Source organism: Pinus tabuliformis, chromosome X (assembly GCF_031772625.1).
Source record: "Pinus tabuliformis cultivar Carrire ecotype Pingquan chromosome X, CPIR1, whole genome shotgun sequence".
NCBI lineage: Eukaryota > Viridiplantae > Streptophyta > Pinopsida > Pinales > Pinaceae > Pinus > Pinus tabuliformis.
Genome location: NC_142308.1, coordinates 931,984,397 through 932,001,549, shown reverse-complemented (window position 1 = coordinate 932,001,549; position 17,153 = coordinate 931,984,397).

The window sequence follows — 17,153 nt, the reverse complement described above, 5'->3', positions numbered from 1 at the left end:
TTTCTGAGTACACAAACTCTCCTCACTGACCCTCTGTCTCTATTTTCTTTCTATCTCAGCACTGCTCGTCTTTGTCTTCTGTCTTCTGTGGCTTTAAAGCAAATCGGCACTGTCTTTTCGTTTCCCCTTCTCAAGCTCTCTAACTCCCGGCCTCTGTCTGCTTGAATCCCCTTTTGAGTGTTAGAAATCATTGCATAACGTCTTCAGGGAAGGTGGCCACCTGTTCTGTAACAGAAGGGACCATCGGGCCTTTGAAATCCCCAAAAATAGTGTTTTCTCTTTACATAGAGAAACACTGTAAAACACGGGAAAATTCCACCAAAACACTGTTCATCGGACTTCAAATATTCATAAATCTGCACTATATTTCTATTGAGTCTGCCTTTGTTCGTGATCGCATCTCCACCAATGATCTGAGGTATCTTGATCCAACGGCTGAGATTCATTTCAGGCAGCTCATGCGCACGGGAGTTGACCGCCCGAAAAGGGTGGTTTTCTCTCTCTGGGGCCTGGTCACATGGCAGCCTTTGTATGGGCTCAGGTGGATTCCGGTCAAAACCACTTACCGCCTATGGCCCGCCCGAAATCCTGCTTATTTCATGATTTCCCTTTGTATTTGAAAAATACATTAAAACATGGAAATCCCACAAAAATGGCTTTATGTGGACTTGAAATATTATACATATGCATTCATAAACCCTTTCGAGTCCGATTTCATCGCATCAGTGCATTCCCTTCGCTTTTCGTTTATTTAACGAAAACGTGAAAATACATAGAAAAATGCCATTTTATGGAACTCAAAATATATGGAATATTGTTTATAACTCTATTGGGTCCGGTTATCACATATATATATATATAGAGAGAGAGAGAGAGATATATATATATATATATATATATATATATGTATATATATATGTATATGTATATATATATATGTATATAGTATCGCTCTTCTGTGTAGCTCCGATGCGATATTGCAATGTGATTGATTGTGGTAAGCGCTCCACTGTGGTTTGCCGATGTGATATTGCGATACAACTTAGGCCGTCGATCTGCGCGCTTGATCGACAGTCCTCGTTGACCCCGCTGATCACTATCGCATATTCCATGTAGTAACCTCTAATAGCCTTCACCTGTCACCGCCGATTGTGATTTTCCTATCGGCTCGGACCGTTGATCGGCCAGATCCGACGACTTCTGTGCATCACTGTCATAGCCATTGATAGCTCTGTTTTTGGTCATTTCTTCATGTTTTTGCCTCTCGATAGTGTAATCTGATATTTCTAAAACTTCTTCTTTTGTGATGGTTTTTTGGATTTTGAAGACTTAGAGGGTGTTTTGGATCCATTTTGGATCAATATGATATGTTTTTTATTGGAAATGGCAAAGAAATTATGCAGGAATCGAAGACCCAATTGTCCTCCAAATTCAACATGAAGGATCTCGATGTTGCAAACTATATTTTGGGCATGGAAATTAAACAAGATCAAGCAAAGAGGAATCTTTGGTAAAACCAGAGGAAGTATGTTGAGACAATATTGTAGAGGTTTGATATGAAGGATAGTAAAACGATGAAGGTTCTTATTCTTGTAGGTGTAAAGTTATCTGTTGAATAGTGTCCCAAGACACAAGAAGAGGAAGAGGACATGTCCCCTATTCCATATGCAAGTTCAATCGATAGCATGATGTATGCAATGGTATGTACTAGACCAGACATTGCACATGTAGTGAAATTATTGAGCAGGTTTATGTCAAACCAGGGAAGGAGCATTCGACAGTAGTGAAGTGGGTTTTCAGGTATTTGCATGACACTAGTCATTATGGTATGTGATACCAAGGAAACCAAGATTGGGCAGAGTTTTGCACATCTGTGGCTCTATTGATACAGACTAGGCTAGAGATCTGGATTAGAGAAGATCTATAAGTGGGTATGTGTTTAACCTATTTGGAGTTGCAGTCAGTTGGATGAGCAAGAGACAGTCTATAGTGGCACTTTTAACTATAGAGGCAGAATACATGGCGGCGACTCATGCAAGCAAGGAAGAAGTTTGGTTGCAGAGATTGTGTTCAAGTATGGGGTTAGTATGGTGATCTATAAGGATAGACTATGACAGCTAAAGTACAATTTCCTTGGCAAAGAACACTACTTATCATTCAAAGACAAAGCACACTAATGTTCAGTATCACTTTGTGAGGGATATGGTTGAGGACAAAAAGGTGTTGTTGGTAAAGGTGGACACTTTGAATAATGTTGCAAATGCATTAATGAAGTTTGTGAGCACTAAGAAGTTTTCTTGGTGTATAGAAACAATGGGCATTGTAGGGGTGGACAAATGACTAATCTCTCTTGTGACCCCCTGTGTGGAAAGAAACCAACAAGTGGGAGATTTTTGGGAGTGTGTTATATTTTTTCCATGACTAGCCCCACGTGTAAAGTAGGGGGTTAGAGAAGGGGTGGAAGGAGACCCTTCATTGTGTTGGGCGCAACTGTGGGGTTACAAGAGGGGCGTAAGCCCCCCTTGTCAGGGGGTTTAAGGGGGGTGGTATCCCACCTCTACAGGGTCTGGGGCAGCGCCCCGAGAAAAAAAATTACCCGATATTAGGTGGGCGAATCTACCTATGGTTTTGTGCATGGGTTTTGCACATAGTTTTGGGCATGATGGTTTTCTACCCATGGTATCTTGTAGATTAGGTCAAGGGAACAACAGTTATGTTCTAATCCAAGGTTAATTGATTGGGGTTTATGAATGCTTCAGCATTTTTATATATATATATGTGTTGTAATATTGAAAGGAATATAATAAAAAATCAATCTGGTAGTCCCAACTTTGGGATCCAAGGGAAAATCTCTGTGTATTTGTTTTTTGTTTCTCACCATTGTATGTTTTTTACTTTTAAGAATTCGTTTGCAGGTAATTTCTGTATAGGGTAAAACCTACAAAAATTTTGAGATGTATGTGATAAATAAGCATGCTCTATTTTCCTGTAATTACTTGATGTCACTGTAATCGTGTGTCATAATTTCCTATATTTGTGTGCTAAGACTTCCTGTAGTGATCTTGTAAATCACAACAGGAATTCCCGTAATAATTATCGGATTTCCTGTAGTCATCTTATAATCACACAAGAATTCTTGTAGTAATTACAAGATTTCCTGTATTGAACCTGTAATTGTTAAATTTCTGCGATCTTGGGTCTAGGATAGAATCTTAGAATCTCTAACGCTGCCAAACCAAGAATCACAACGATACTACTTTGCACAACATAATATAAACAACAATAAATCTACTAGTGCTCAAAATATAGACAACTTTTACAATTTTCAACCCAACTTCATTATATTAATCAACATATAATACAACTATCTAGGGCTCCCATACCAGGGATAATGGCCCAGATACATCCACTAGTACAAGGATACAAACTGGGGCTTGGTGTCAGTACATCAATGACCAATCTACCCTCAACAATATACTCTGACCATCTGGTTTTCTCATGCTCTCTCAGCTCCTCTCGGTCGTAACCTGTACCTTCCCGGTCCTTCGGCTCCCGATCTGTTGCTCTTGCCTCTATCAATGCTCCAAGTCCACCTGGCCACTGAACCTCAGTTGTTAATCTTCTCTTTAGTTCTTCCTTAGTCCATCAAGGGCAAAACACATCGAGACTCTTGTTGATTTGTTCATAGCTCCACTTGTGAACAACTCTCAATCTACCCATTGTTGCTCCTTAGCTACTCAGGGACTTCAGCCCACTATGGTCTTCCAGAATTGCTTAGATGAAGTCCAACACAGGTCATGGAGGGATTCTACCTATCACTGCAAGATGTCCATATCTCACAATGAACATGGGCTAGAAGGACTACTCATCATATTTTGTAGAAGTCCTTCTCCACATATAAGTCTAGGGCTTCTCAAACTGCTCTTGGTTGATCAGACCCTTGAGATCAACAACTACCACTCTAGCAACTACTTTTGTTCATCAAATTGTTGCACACCGAGCTCCAACTTGGACACTATGTCGATGCCCTCCAGCAGACCATAAATTCCCAATCATTATCCACACTTGTTCCACTCCCACATTTTCCTCGAACATTCCACATGACCACTCCTCATTATAGTTGGGGTTTCTTAACACCTAAGACAACCCCAACACATGGCTCCCACAGGTTTCTATATAACCGATCCAAAATTGATCTGAAACATGGATCCAACGCCTACAAAAATGTAACATAATACATATCTTGGCTCATTGTTTTAGGGTTTGTTCCTTTCCAGAAACCTCATCCTTGTTAGGGCAACATCACAGTCCCTTTCCATCCCTTAACGTCTACCCAGAATTGATCCTCTTGAATGTGGTTGTCCCTCCTTGAGAGGCTGAGGTAGTTTTTTGTTGTCCTAGCCTTCAAACAAACCTCGGTCTTCCTTCAATTCACTGCAGCTACCCTAGATCTCCACCGACAGGTTTGCGACAGCCTTGTTTTGGGGTTTTCCACCCTCAATCGAGCCCTCAAACAGGCCTAATCCCTTCTCCTTTCACTCAATATTCCTACTAGACAACCTCAGCCTACCAAACAGTCATGAAAATGCTTTCCCAAGCATGTTTCTCCTTCGTTGGTCCTACCTTATTTTCTTGTGGCCAACTCAGAGACTCCTTTCTCTTCAGCGACCTTTCTTCTTGTTATATGTTGCACACTTGGATGATTTGAAATGATCCTGGCTCACCTCATATTTATACACAAACATGAGGGCTACATGTGGTGTTAATAAGTCTAATTTCAACACATATCAGACTGCTCTTTTCTCCCAAATTAATCCACAACCACATATTTTAACTTCAAAATTTCATAACTCCATTTCTACAACTTGGAATCGGATGATTTTCATTGCGTTAGATTCATCTTGATGAGAGCTATCATCCTTATTCATCACATGTCGAAATGTGCTCATGGTTGTTACAAGAATAATACACCCTAGGGTATGGGTTGAGCACCCCAACAGAGAAGAGGGCATACACCAACAAGAGGAAAACAAACAAGCATCCTTAATACTTAAACTATTGAAGTAGGAAGAAGAAGTATTACTCGAAGGTCCTACTTTTGAGGTTGTTCCCGTAGGGTCCTGTTGAAGCCCCGAAAATCAGATCTACAACAAGGGGGATACCCGCCTGGTCCGGACCTTGAAAGCAGCTCCTTTTCCATTTGGGATGGTGGGTTCGACTAGGGATAATGGGACCAGTTTCCCAAATTGTGTGTGTGTGATGAGAATTGATATTTCCTTTTCTAATGATTTCTAAGTAAAATGATTTTAATCTAAGTCTAATTTAAAACATGCAGTTGTATTCTAATGAACGGAAATATCTATTCTAAAACTAACCCGGCATTTAACTTTTCAGTTATGCGATCTAAAATAATTTCTAACAGCAATTGGTAATAAAGATCATTCAATTGATACAAGAAAGAATTCAATAAAAATAAATTGTTTCATATAAAAAGTTAGCCGAAATAATTGTGAGAAGCATATCGCATAATAAGTCATTCATACATTAAGCATAAATAGAATAGTCATCACCGTACAAAAGTTCCAAATGATAACTCAAACATTCAAGCCTTCATATATAAATAACTAAACATAAATATCACTTTAACACATAAGCAGAAATCATTAAGAGATAAAAGTACCATTGATAACAAGTTCTACTCATGAGCTTCAGCAATATAGATTTATCTCTTCCTAATTCAACATCTACTAAGAGTACAAAAGTGCATTTCAGTAGCAGACATTAAACACAGATATCAATAAATCTCGTTCCATTCATTCATCAAAACCTCCTCCGAGGGTGCAGAAGTGCATGTTCTGAGGAAACGTTTTTGACAAATTTCAGGACCCCTCTCTAAATGCATGAGAGGGGTTAAAATACTACTAACTAAATACTAAAAATAGTTTATTACAAAAATATAGGAGGAGTTTTAAATGATCGTCCTCATCTAAGGCAAAAATAAATCAAAACTAAAACTAAAACTGAATCTGGAAATTAACTATCTATGTATCTGTTCTATGAGATTGCAAGCATTCAGCATCAGCTTGAGGAGCGTCGATTGGCTGACCTTCAATTTTAGTCTCCCTGCGAAAACAAAATCGGCAAGTGCTGGCACTATCTTCTCGGCAGAGTTCGTAAGGCATTTGAGAGTCATGCATTGACTGTGTGGTTTAACCAAGTACTGCCAATAAGAATCCCAATTCAACTTGGTTAACTTCTTGATGGACTCTACTCTTTCTTCAGCCTTTTATCTCTAGCTTGTCTGTAGATGTTGTGCCTTTGGGAGAAATCCCGGAGCAGTCTCTGATATGAGGTTTTCTCTATGCAGGTTTTCATTGACACAGTCAATGACGTTGTTTGCCATTGTAGCTGCTTCTTCTGCTGCCTGTTCTACCTTCCTAATCTGTGTGTCCCACTTATGAAAGAGAATTTCTTTGTGGGCTTCATTGATTCTGAGCGCGCCTGCTTTCTTTCCTTCTTCTGATTCCTGCCAAGCCAAATAATCAGAAATTCTTCATACCACCTAAGGATATCCCCGATAAATACCGCTGGTTTTGGAGCGCGGGTCTCGCCTTTAACCTTTAGCGTTTTTCCCCACGGTTTTCCTGGCTTACGTGTGACTGAGCACTCAAAGGCTTTCCTTCTCGAGGGGTTTTTCCTAGCGATGTGCAATTAGCGCTAATCGCGCATCGGAAACTACCTCCTTCTCCTGATCCGAGCTTCCCAGGTGCTAGTTTCACCTCTTGCGTGGTTTTGGTAGATGATACATAAACCTTTAATCTTGTGGAGTTAATGACCCGATGAGGTCTTGGCTTCGAGACTTGAATTATATGTCTGTTATATCAGCAATGTTCAGTACCCACTTAACCATGTCTGTGTATGGAAGAATATTAGGTCTTGCCGCTGTGCGATGCAAGAACGAACATGCAAGTTCTGTGATTGATGCTTCAGACGACCCGCGTGAGTCTATTGTTGCTTTAACCTCCATAACTCTAGGACTTTCATTTGCAAGTAGACTGTACATGCCTTCCCAAGTAGTTATGTTGGCATCTCTATTACAGGTGGTGTCTGTGTATAAGGGCGTCATTTCTTTGTCCTTAGCAACCGGAGCTTTTCCCTTCTTTCCCATTACGCTCTGAACATTGCTACGTATATTTTTCTGCTTTCCGCTCCTACAAATTTACAAGTAAGGAAAGAATAATGGTAAGAGATAAGGTGATGGGAAAGCTCTTAATGCCGAAATTATATAAAATATATCACCCTACGTGAAACGACCTTTCGATCAGATCTACATCTTATCTCATAAATGACCATCAACTAACCATTAAATTGTCATTAATGCCCATAACTTGGTATCAAATTACGAGAAAAACTTTATTGAACGATGAGCCCTTGTAGATCTGCGATAAAGCGATTTTGTGATTTGCTTTGCAATATCGCAGATCGCAATATCGCTAATCCATTTTGTTAACAATCATTTATCACCTCATGTTTCTGTGAGACGCGATTTGCGAGATGCCCTATCGCATATTGTTGGGTCGGGATATTTTACCTTAGGTGATATTTGCGGCATATGAAAGCTGTGATGCGCGATGGGTCTTCAAGGCGTGCGATCTCGCATCGCGTTTTCACAATTTCGGTAGTTTTCTTATATGATGTCCTCCATTACCCTTTGCGATGCAATGTTTTATTGTTGAGAGAACGATTTTATTGGGAACTTATCATAAAACTTAAGTTCTTTTGGGTTTTGCGGGTGCTTTCCTAAGTTTTATGATAGTATGTTTTATTCAAAGGGAAATATAAGTGATACTTTTTTATTTTTTTAGAAGGGTCCCCATTTATTTAGTATTAGTAATAAAACTAAATAAAAAGGGGGGTTGTTGCTGGCCACAACAATTGGCGATTCACTTGGAAGAACCAGTTATCTCTGATTATCTTTTGAATTTTCTAAACTTCCAAAACAGAAAATTTTCTGGAAAATCAAACTTTATTATAGAAACATAAAGTGCATCATGCATTCAGTCGTCAATGGTAGTTTGTTTCTCCTATGTCAACTCTGATCATTTATTTCCAAAAGCTAGTCATTGTATTTACATCAGCTACTACTTGGTTTATAAAGATAAAAACAAAGACTTCTCTGTAAATCAGTTTTAAGTATGCTCATTTGTCATAGGTAAAGCCTCTGCTTCCAGTAGGCGTTCATAGCCTCGACAGGGTTACCTATTATCCAGCAATGATCCTATATCCTACTTGGAGAAATATACAATTTTCAAAGATAAATCCATATCCACACTTATTGCTTTTGTTTTCTTTTAATTCTTAAAGAACAAGGTCTTGGTTTGGTAGCCAAATTATGACAGTGCCATTCACTTGATTTATATCTTTGTTGAACAAGCTGGCTTGTGATGAGACCCCTTGTCTTTTGATTGCAACAATCTTGAGTCATTGCCCTGTTTTGGTATGCAGTTTTGGCAATGTCAACAAGTTATAATATCTATGATCATGATAAGTCGGCTCGTGATGAGACCTCTTATTCTTTAAGTTTATAGTGTATCGTTGGATTATTCCTTGAAACATGTAATTCTCTAGGTGGGGAGGAAGTCATTGGTGCCTTAAGAATAGCTCTGGATGACGATTATAGAGTTTTTGGGAAGAGCTTTTCTACAGAGAATCTTTGTTTTGCTATTGATGCTTTCAATTGACTGATATAAAACAAATTCCCACTAAAGGTTGCTTTTTATCAAAATTTGTAAGGTTGAAACTAGTAACATTTTCAGGCTTATAGCATTTGACTGTATCTTTCAATAATAATGACCAATTTTCCAAATCAGTTCTATTTATACAAGCGAAAAACAAAATCTAAAAGAAACACTAGTCTTTTTCGTGAATTCCAAACGTAACCATTTACAACTTGTTTTATTATCAAAATAAAGCTATAAACAGTAGTTTACAAAAATAGAAGAGGTCATCTTCTATGGAAAGTATTTTTTAAGGATCTGCCCATTAACAGGTAAAGATTCTCTTTTCCTTGCTAAATCTTGCAACATGAAAGTGGATGGACCTATGATTTCCACAATTTGGAATGGGCCAAGCCACATTCGTTGGAATTTTGAATGTTTTCCTTTTTCTTCATGAGCCTTATCCCATTTTAAAACTAAATCTCCAATTTGAAAATCCTTTCTAGATACCATGCTTGAATCAAAGGAGGCCTTTACTAATGCTTGATGATGAGCGTGTGTTATTTTAGCCTGTTCTCATTGCTCTTCTAGCTTAAGGATCTACAGTTGTCTTAGTTGTAAAGATGAAGTTGGTGTTTCGTCAATAAATTGAACTAAGGCCAAAGAAGGAATTGCTAGATGAGTTGGGAGAACTACTTCTTTCCCATAAACTAAATTAAAGGGAGAAGTGCCAATGGAGGCTTTCTATGTTATTCGATCTGCCCAAAGAGCATACATCAAAGATTTGTGCCAATTTTTATGATTCTGATCAATGGTTCGCTTAATGATTCTGATTAAGTTTTTATTCGTTGATTTGGCCAACCCGTTCCCTTGTGGGTAATAATTGGCAGAATATTTAAGCTTAAAACCTCTTTTAAGTGCAAATTCAGTCATAGCATTACCAGAAAAATATGATGCATTATCAAACATTAAAGCAGAGGGTAAACCAAACCTGGTGATTATGAACTGATCTATGAAATCAATGATGTGCTCAACATTAGTTGTCTTGAGAGGAACTGCTTCTACCCATTTAGTAAAATAATTTGTAGTTGTAAGGATATACCTATGTTGTTTAGAAGAGTGAGGAATGATCTCACCTATTATATCCAATCCCCATTGATCAAAGGGTTGATCGATATTGACTGGTTGCAAAGGCAATGATGGTTTCTTTTGTCTCCCAGCAGTAGTTTGACAAATTTGACATTTCCTTACATAGTTATGCACATATTTAAATAGTGTAGGCCAGTAGTATCCTGCACACAAAATTTTATGTGTTGTGGCATCTCTCGCATAATGTCCACCTGCTGGTCCATCATGGAGTTCCTGCAACACCTTTTCAGCTTCAGATTTCTTAAGACATCGAAGGAGAACATAATCATAATTCATCCTAAAAAGTACATCGTTTACGAGTTGATACTGCTTAGCCTTCAATCTTAAAGCTCTTTTCTTTGTATAATCCAGATTTGAAGGAGCATATCCATTCTTTAGATAAAATATGATATCAGCATATATTGATTCAATATCGTTTAGGCTTACCTCATATATTTGTACTTCTTGATTCAGAGATGGTATTTCATAAATAAGCAATGCTCCAGCTAACATTTTGCAAAATCCTTGACCTTTTACAATATTTGCTGGCTTGATCTTAGCGTCATATTCTTGTAGGGCAGTGACACAATTTGCTCTCTTTTCACCCAGGTCTTTCTGTACTGAGAGATTTCTTACCGCTAGAAACGGTACTATGATTTTTGTATGGGTTTTAAGAAGAAAGGGTCTGAAATGCTTGATCGCTTTGAAAACGGCATAAGCTTGTTTTTCAACGTCAGAATAATTTAATTTAGCCCCTTGCAAATTCGAACTAAAAAAGGCAATTGGGACTTCTGCCTTGTCTTGATTGACTTAAGTGAGTATCGCAGCATATGATTTATCAAAGGAAAACGTATACAAAATGAAAGGATTTGAAAATTTTGGAGTTACTAAGGATGGGGCATTAACAATCGCTTGGTTAATCAGATTGAACGCTTCATATTCTTCTTGGCCCCATTTGAAAAGTGAATTCTTCTTGATCAAATGATGACACAATCCTTGAGAAGTCTAGAACAAATCTTTTAACAAAATTAATCTGGCCAAGGAAGGATTGCATGGCGTTCTTGTTATGAGGCAAGCGTGTTTCGGAAATCTCCTTAATTTTGTTGGGATCAATATGGATTCCAGATTTTGACACTATAAATCCAAGAAGTTTTCCTTCACTTAATACAAAAAAGGAATTTTTTGGATTAAGTGAAATCCCATACCTTTGGCAACGTTGGAAGATCTGTTTTAAGTTTCTAATGTGATTACCAGGTTTTTTAGAATATACAGTTATATCATCTAAGTAAATCACCACTGATTTGTTTACTAATCCCTTAAATGTGATGTCCAAGGCCCTTTGAAATGTGGCACCAGCGTTAATCATACCAAACGACATCTTTTGATATGCGTAAGTACCCCATTTGGTCTTGAACGTGGTTTTCAGTTGATCGTCAGGATGGACCAGAACCTAGTTGTAGCCGAAGAAACCATCTAAAAAGGATATTAATTCTGATCCTGCAACCGCTTGTAATATTTGTTCCATAGGAGGCAGGGGAAGATTATCCTTTTGGAAGGCCTTGTTAAGATTTTGAAAGTCAATACAAATTCTAATGTCTCTGTTTTTCTTTCTGACGGGAACCAAGTTGGAAACCCATCTATAATGTCGAACAGGAAAAATAAGTTTGGATTTCAATAATTTATTGAGGTCAGATTTAATCTGGCTTTCCAGATTAGGATGGATCTTCCTCAGTTTTTGTTGGACAGGTTTTTCATCAACTATCATTGGGATAGTATGTTGAATGATTGAAGTGTCGTAAGTCTTAAGGTCATCGTAGTTCTAGGCAAAGACACTTTTGTATTGTTTTAGGAGACGAACATAGGCTAATTTTTCTTCAGGGGCTAGGCCAAGACCTAGGTTGATATTCTGTGGCTTGGTATCCGTTCCTAGATTTACTAATTCATAGTTCAGAGTTGAACTCTGAAGTTTTGAATTGGTAGATCTCTTAAATCGGTCTTTCAAATCATATAGGTCTTCCAACTTGACTACAGATTTTGGTATAGCATTATTAGTGCTTTCTTGTTGTAACTGTTTGTCATGTTGGTCCTCATCAATTATCTGATTAGTGTAAGATCCTTCCGATGTCAGGAAACTTACAATATCAGGATCATCGTTGAAAATTCTCCAGTTTGTAACATTATCAGGGATCGAGGGCCTAAAGATCAATTCGATTGAGAATCTGTCTGGGCTATAGTCTTCTGAGGGAATGAGCTTGGAAGCTACATTTGCCAGGAGGTTAGCACTAGCATTTTGGAGTCTGGGAATGGGTGAAATATTAAATGCTATAAAATTTTCAGTCAGATCTTGCACTAAAGATTGATAATGTTTTAAATGACTTGATAGACAATAGTATTTCGTACCTATTTAATAACAATCTCAGAGTCTCCGAAGACTTGTAGATACTTGATATCTAATCTGATTGCTTTGTACAGTCCTTGGACTAGAGCTTCGTATTCTGCAGTGTTGTTTGTGCAATCAAACTCAAGTCTACATGTTAGCATAGTTTTGTTTCCCTCTGGACTAACTAATACACATCCTGCTCCTACTCCATCGTTAGACTTAGAACCATCAAAAAATAATTTCCAAAATAAATATTTATTTACAGGACTATCTATAAAATTAACACATTTAGAACTATCTATTTGAGAAAAAATTTCTACTTGAGACAGAACTGAATGTTCTAAGTAAGGTGAAGTATGGGCATTAAAATTTCCTAGGAAAGAGTCAACAGAATAGTTTCCAATTATATTATTGTTGCATGCTACAGGTTAATTTTCTCCTTCCAATTCTGTCACTATGTATTTTTGGTGTCTTTCTCGCTCAACCTTTATCTGATTCAGTTTACCATTGTAAGGGAGCCACATATGTGACTAGTCGGTTGCAAAGTATCCATGAACTTTTCAGACCAATCCCTACGAAGAATTAAGCCATAAAATTCGGGAATGTCTGCAACTAAAATATCAATGACTTGACATACCTTTGGATTAGATGATAACCTTATGGTAACTTGATTTAGTTCACTGATTACTTCAACCTGCGATCGGTCTAGTTGAACTATGCATACTGAAGATTTTTGAGGTTGGACGTTTAACTTTGTGCATATAGTTTTAGGTAAGATATTAGATGAAGCTCCTGAATCTATCAAACAATTATGCAAGTTTTTATTGAAAATTTCGTAAGTAAGAAGGAATGGAGGAGTATGAGATTTTGACCTACCTCCAATTAAAGCAATATCATTTGGATCAACTTTATTAGCCATATTAATTGGAGGTCTTCCCATCTCATGAGAAGCTTGCGAGATTACAGCAGCAGGCAGAGGTGCAACAGGTATTGCATGTAACTCTTTCAAAAGTAGCTTTTGTTGATGTTTCAATTTTCTCAATTCATGAAAAGTAATGTTAGCCCTAGTCTTCTTCATGTCTTCAATGATATTATACTCCATCTCATCAGAAACAATCAGTGTTTTAGATGGAGTTGATGAATCGGATTGGACTGGGCTTGTTTGAGTTGCTTTTGGTGATGATTTCTTACCTGCGATTTTATCTTTGGATGTCGAGCTTGTGCTCTTCTGTTTAGGACTAGGTTGTGGAGGATCAAGCTGATTTCTACTTCTCACACTGACTGGTGATGCCTCTTGATCCTCTTCATTTGGAAGGATGAAGTCCCACATTCCCTGTACTTCTACAACTTCATCTTCATCAGTAGGTTCCTCATTGGAAACTTCCTCTTCTTCTCCTTCAGATTCTGCATTTTTTATAGCATTGGGAGGTTTTGAATCAGTTGAAGGGTTTTTTCTATAAGGCTTGTAGGGCTTTTTAGAAGAAGTCTCTGCTACTTGTCTCTTAATGTCAACCATTTCGTTAGACATGGTTTTTAGGACTTTCTGCAATCCTTCTAAATCAAATGGGTCTTTTGATTGCTTTTTCTTAGGATCATCTCTAAAAGTAACCTTCTTAGATTTTCTTTCATCGACAACGTTTTTCTTTTCTAAAGCTAAGATACATTTTTCTACCGCTATTGCTTCCTTCATGTTTTCAGCCAATGTTGTCTTGGCAGCCCTATCAACGAAGATCGCTATGTTTGATGGTAAAGCAGATATGTACCATTCACTTCGAACTTCTTCGCTAGGCTTGGAAGCAGTCAAAATTTTATTCAAAAGCTTGTTGAAACACGAGTTAAAATCTTTGATAGGTTCTCTCGACTCAGTCTTTAGATTTGATAGATCATTGATCAGTGTTGTTGTAGATCTATCATCACCGAACTTAGTCAAGAATTGCTCTTGGAAAATGTCCCAACTAGTGATGGATCCTGATGGTAATGAAAAATACTAGGATCCGGCTGCTCCTTGTAAAGTGTAAGGGAAGAGCCGGACAACAGCATCTTCATTAGTAACACAATTTAAATTTACAGATAACATAAAGTTGTTTATGTGTTCTTTTGCTAGCATGCTCGCTTTAGGATTAAAATTAGGTAGCCATTTTTCAGGATGGGCCAGTATTTGACTCAAGGGCGCAGGCATTAAGACTACCCCTGGGTTATTCCATGGGGTTTGGGCCATCGTTGAACTACTAATAGAGGAAAGCGTAGAGGATGTTCCTTGTGGTTGGGAAGATGAGGATATTAAAGTTCTAGATGATTGAGAAGCAGATGTTGAAGTTCCAGTACTCTGATGGACAACAATTTGAAGTGGAGGGGTGGATGGTTGACTTTGTAGTGGAGAATTTGAAATGGATGATGATGATAAAAGAGTCTCACTATCAAACCCTTTAGGTGACTTCCTTGCTCTTTTCCTTTTAGTTAGAGACAACTCAATTGGTTTAATACCAAACTTTTCACTCTACAATCTGGTAAGAGGATGAGAAGGATTGTATTGCGAAGTCACACTACCTTGAGATATTTCAGACTTTTGCGGTGATATGGAAAATCCTTGAAGTTTATGAATCAAAGACTGAACTTCAGGAGGTTCGACAGTATATTTCTCTGAAATGTTTGGGTTTGTGGTAGTGGTTATTGTTTTATCGACTTCTTGTTCAAGATTTAAAGATTCAAAGTGCGATGGAGAAGTCGGGGGAGATGTTGAGGGCGATTTACTCTCATAATGGTATTTAGATTTAGATTTACTAGCCATTCACAGTTCGGGGCCCTCCTTCTAGCACCAAATATGTTGAAGCCCCGAAAATTGGGTCTACAACAAGGGGGATACCCACCCAGTCTGGACCTTGAAAGCAGCTCCTTTTCCGTTTGGGATGGTGGGTCCAATTGGGGATAATGGGACCAGTTTCCCAATTTGTGTGTGTGTGATGAGAATTAATATTTCCTTTTCTAATGATTTCTAAGTACAATGATTTTAATATAAGTCTAATTTAAAACATGCAATTGTATTCTAATGAACAGAAATATCTATTCTAAAACTAACCTGGGATTTAACTTTTCAGTTATGCAATCTAAAATAATTTCTAACAGCAATTGGTAATAAAGATCATTCAATTGCTACTAGAAAAGAATTCGATAAAAATAAATTGTTTCGTATAAAAAGTTAGCTGAAACAATTATGAGAATCATATCACATAATAAGTCGTTCATACATTAAGCATAAACAAAATAGTCATCACTGTACAAAATTGCCAAATGATAACTCAAACATTCAAGCCTTCATATATAAATAACTGAACATAAGTACCACTTTAACACATAAGCAGAAATCATTAAGAGATAAAAGTACCATTGATAACAAGTTCCACTCATGAGCTTCAGCAATATAGATTTATCTCTTCCAAATTCAACATTTACTAAGAGTACAAAAGTGCATTTCAGTAGCAGACATTAAACACGGATATCAATAAATCTTGTTCCATTCATTCATCAAAACCTCCTCCGAGGGTGCAAAAGTGCATGTTTTGAGGAAACATTTTTGACAAATTTCAGGACCCCTCTCTAAATGCATGAGAGGGGTTAAAATACTACTAACTAAATACTAAAAATAGTTTATTACAAAAATATAGGAGGAGGTTTAAATGACCGTCCTCATCTAAGGCAAAAATAAATCAAAACTAAAACTAAAACTAAATCTGGAAATTAACTATCTATGTATCTGTTCTCTGAGATCACAAGCATTCAGCATCGGCTTGAGGAGCATCAGTTGGCCAAACTTCGATTTTAGTTGCCCTGCGAAAATAGAATCGGCAAGTGCTGGTGCTATCTTCTCGACAGAGTTCGTAAGGCATTTGAGAGTCATGCATTGACTATGCGGTTTAACCAAGTACTGCCAGTAAGAATCCCAATTCAACTTGGTTAACTTCTTGATGGACTCTGCTCTTTCTTCAACCTTTTGTCTCCAGCTTTTCTGTAGATGTTGTAAATGTTGTGCCTTTGGGAGAAATCTCGGAGTGGTCTCTGATATGAGGTTTGCTCTGTGCAGGTTTTCATTGACACAGTCAATGACATTGTTTGTTGTTGTAGCTACTTCTTCTGCTGCCTGTTTTGCCTTCCTAATCTGTGTGTCCCACTTATGAAAGAGCATTTCTTTGTGGGCTTCATTGATTCTGAGCGTGCCTTCTTTCTTTCCTTCTTCCAATTCCTCCCAAGCTAAATAATCAGAAATTCTTCATACTGCCTAAGGATATCCCCGATAAATACCGCTGGTTTTGGAACGCGGGTCTCGCCTTTAGCCTTTAGTTTTTTTCCCCACGGTTTTCCTGGCTTATGTGCGACTGAGCACTTAGAGGCTTTCCTTCATGAGGGGTTTTCCCCAGTGATGTGCAATTAGCGCTAATCGTGAATCAGAAACTGCCTCCTTTTCCCGATCGGCCTTTCCAGGTGCTAATTTCGCCTCTTGCGCAGTTTTGGTAGATGATACATAAACCTTTAATCTTGTGGAGTGAATGACCCGATGAAGTCTGGGCTTCGAGACTTGAATTGTCTATCTGTTATATCAGCAATGTTTAGTACCCACTTAACCATGTCTGTGTATGGAAGAATCATAGGTCTTGCCGCTATGCGATGCAAGAACAAACATGAAAGTTCTGTGATTGATGCTTCAGATGACCCGCATGAGTCTGTTGTTGCTTTAACCTCCATAACTATGGGACTTTCATCTTCGAGCAGACTGCACATGCCTTCCCAAGTAGTTATGCCGGCATCTTTGTTACAGGTGGTGTCTGTGTATGAGTCATTTCTTTGTCCTCAGCAACCGAAGCTTTTCCCTTCTTTCCCATTACGCTCTAAACATTGTTGCGTATATTTTTCTGCTTTCCACTCCTGCAAATTTA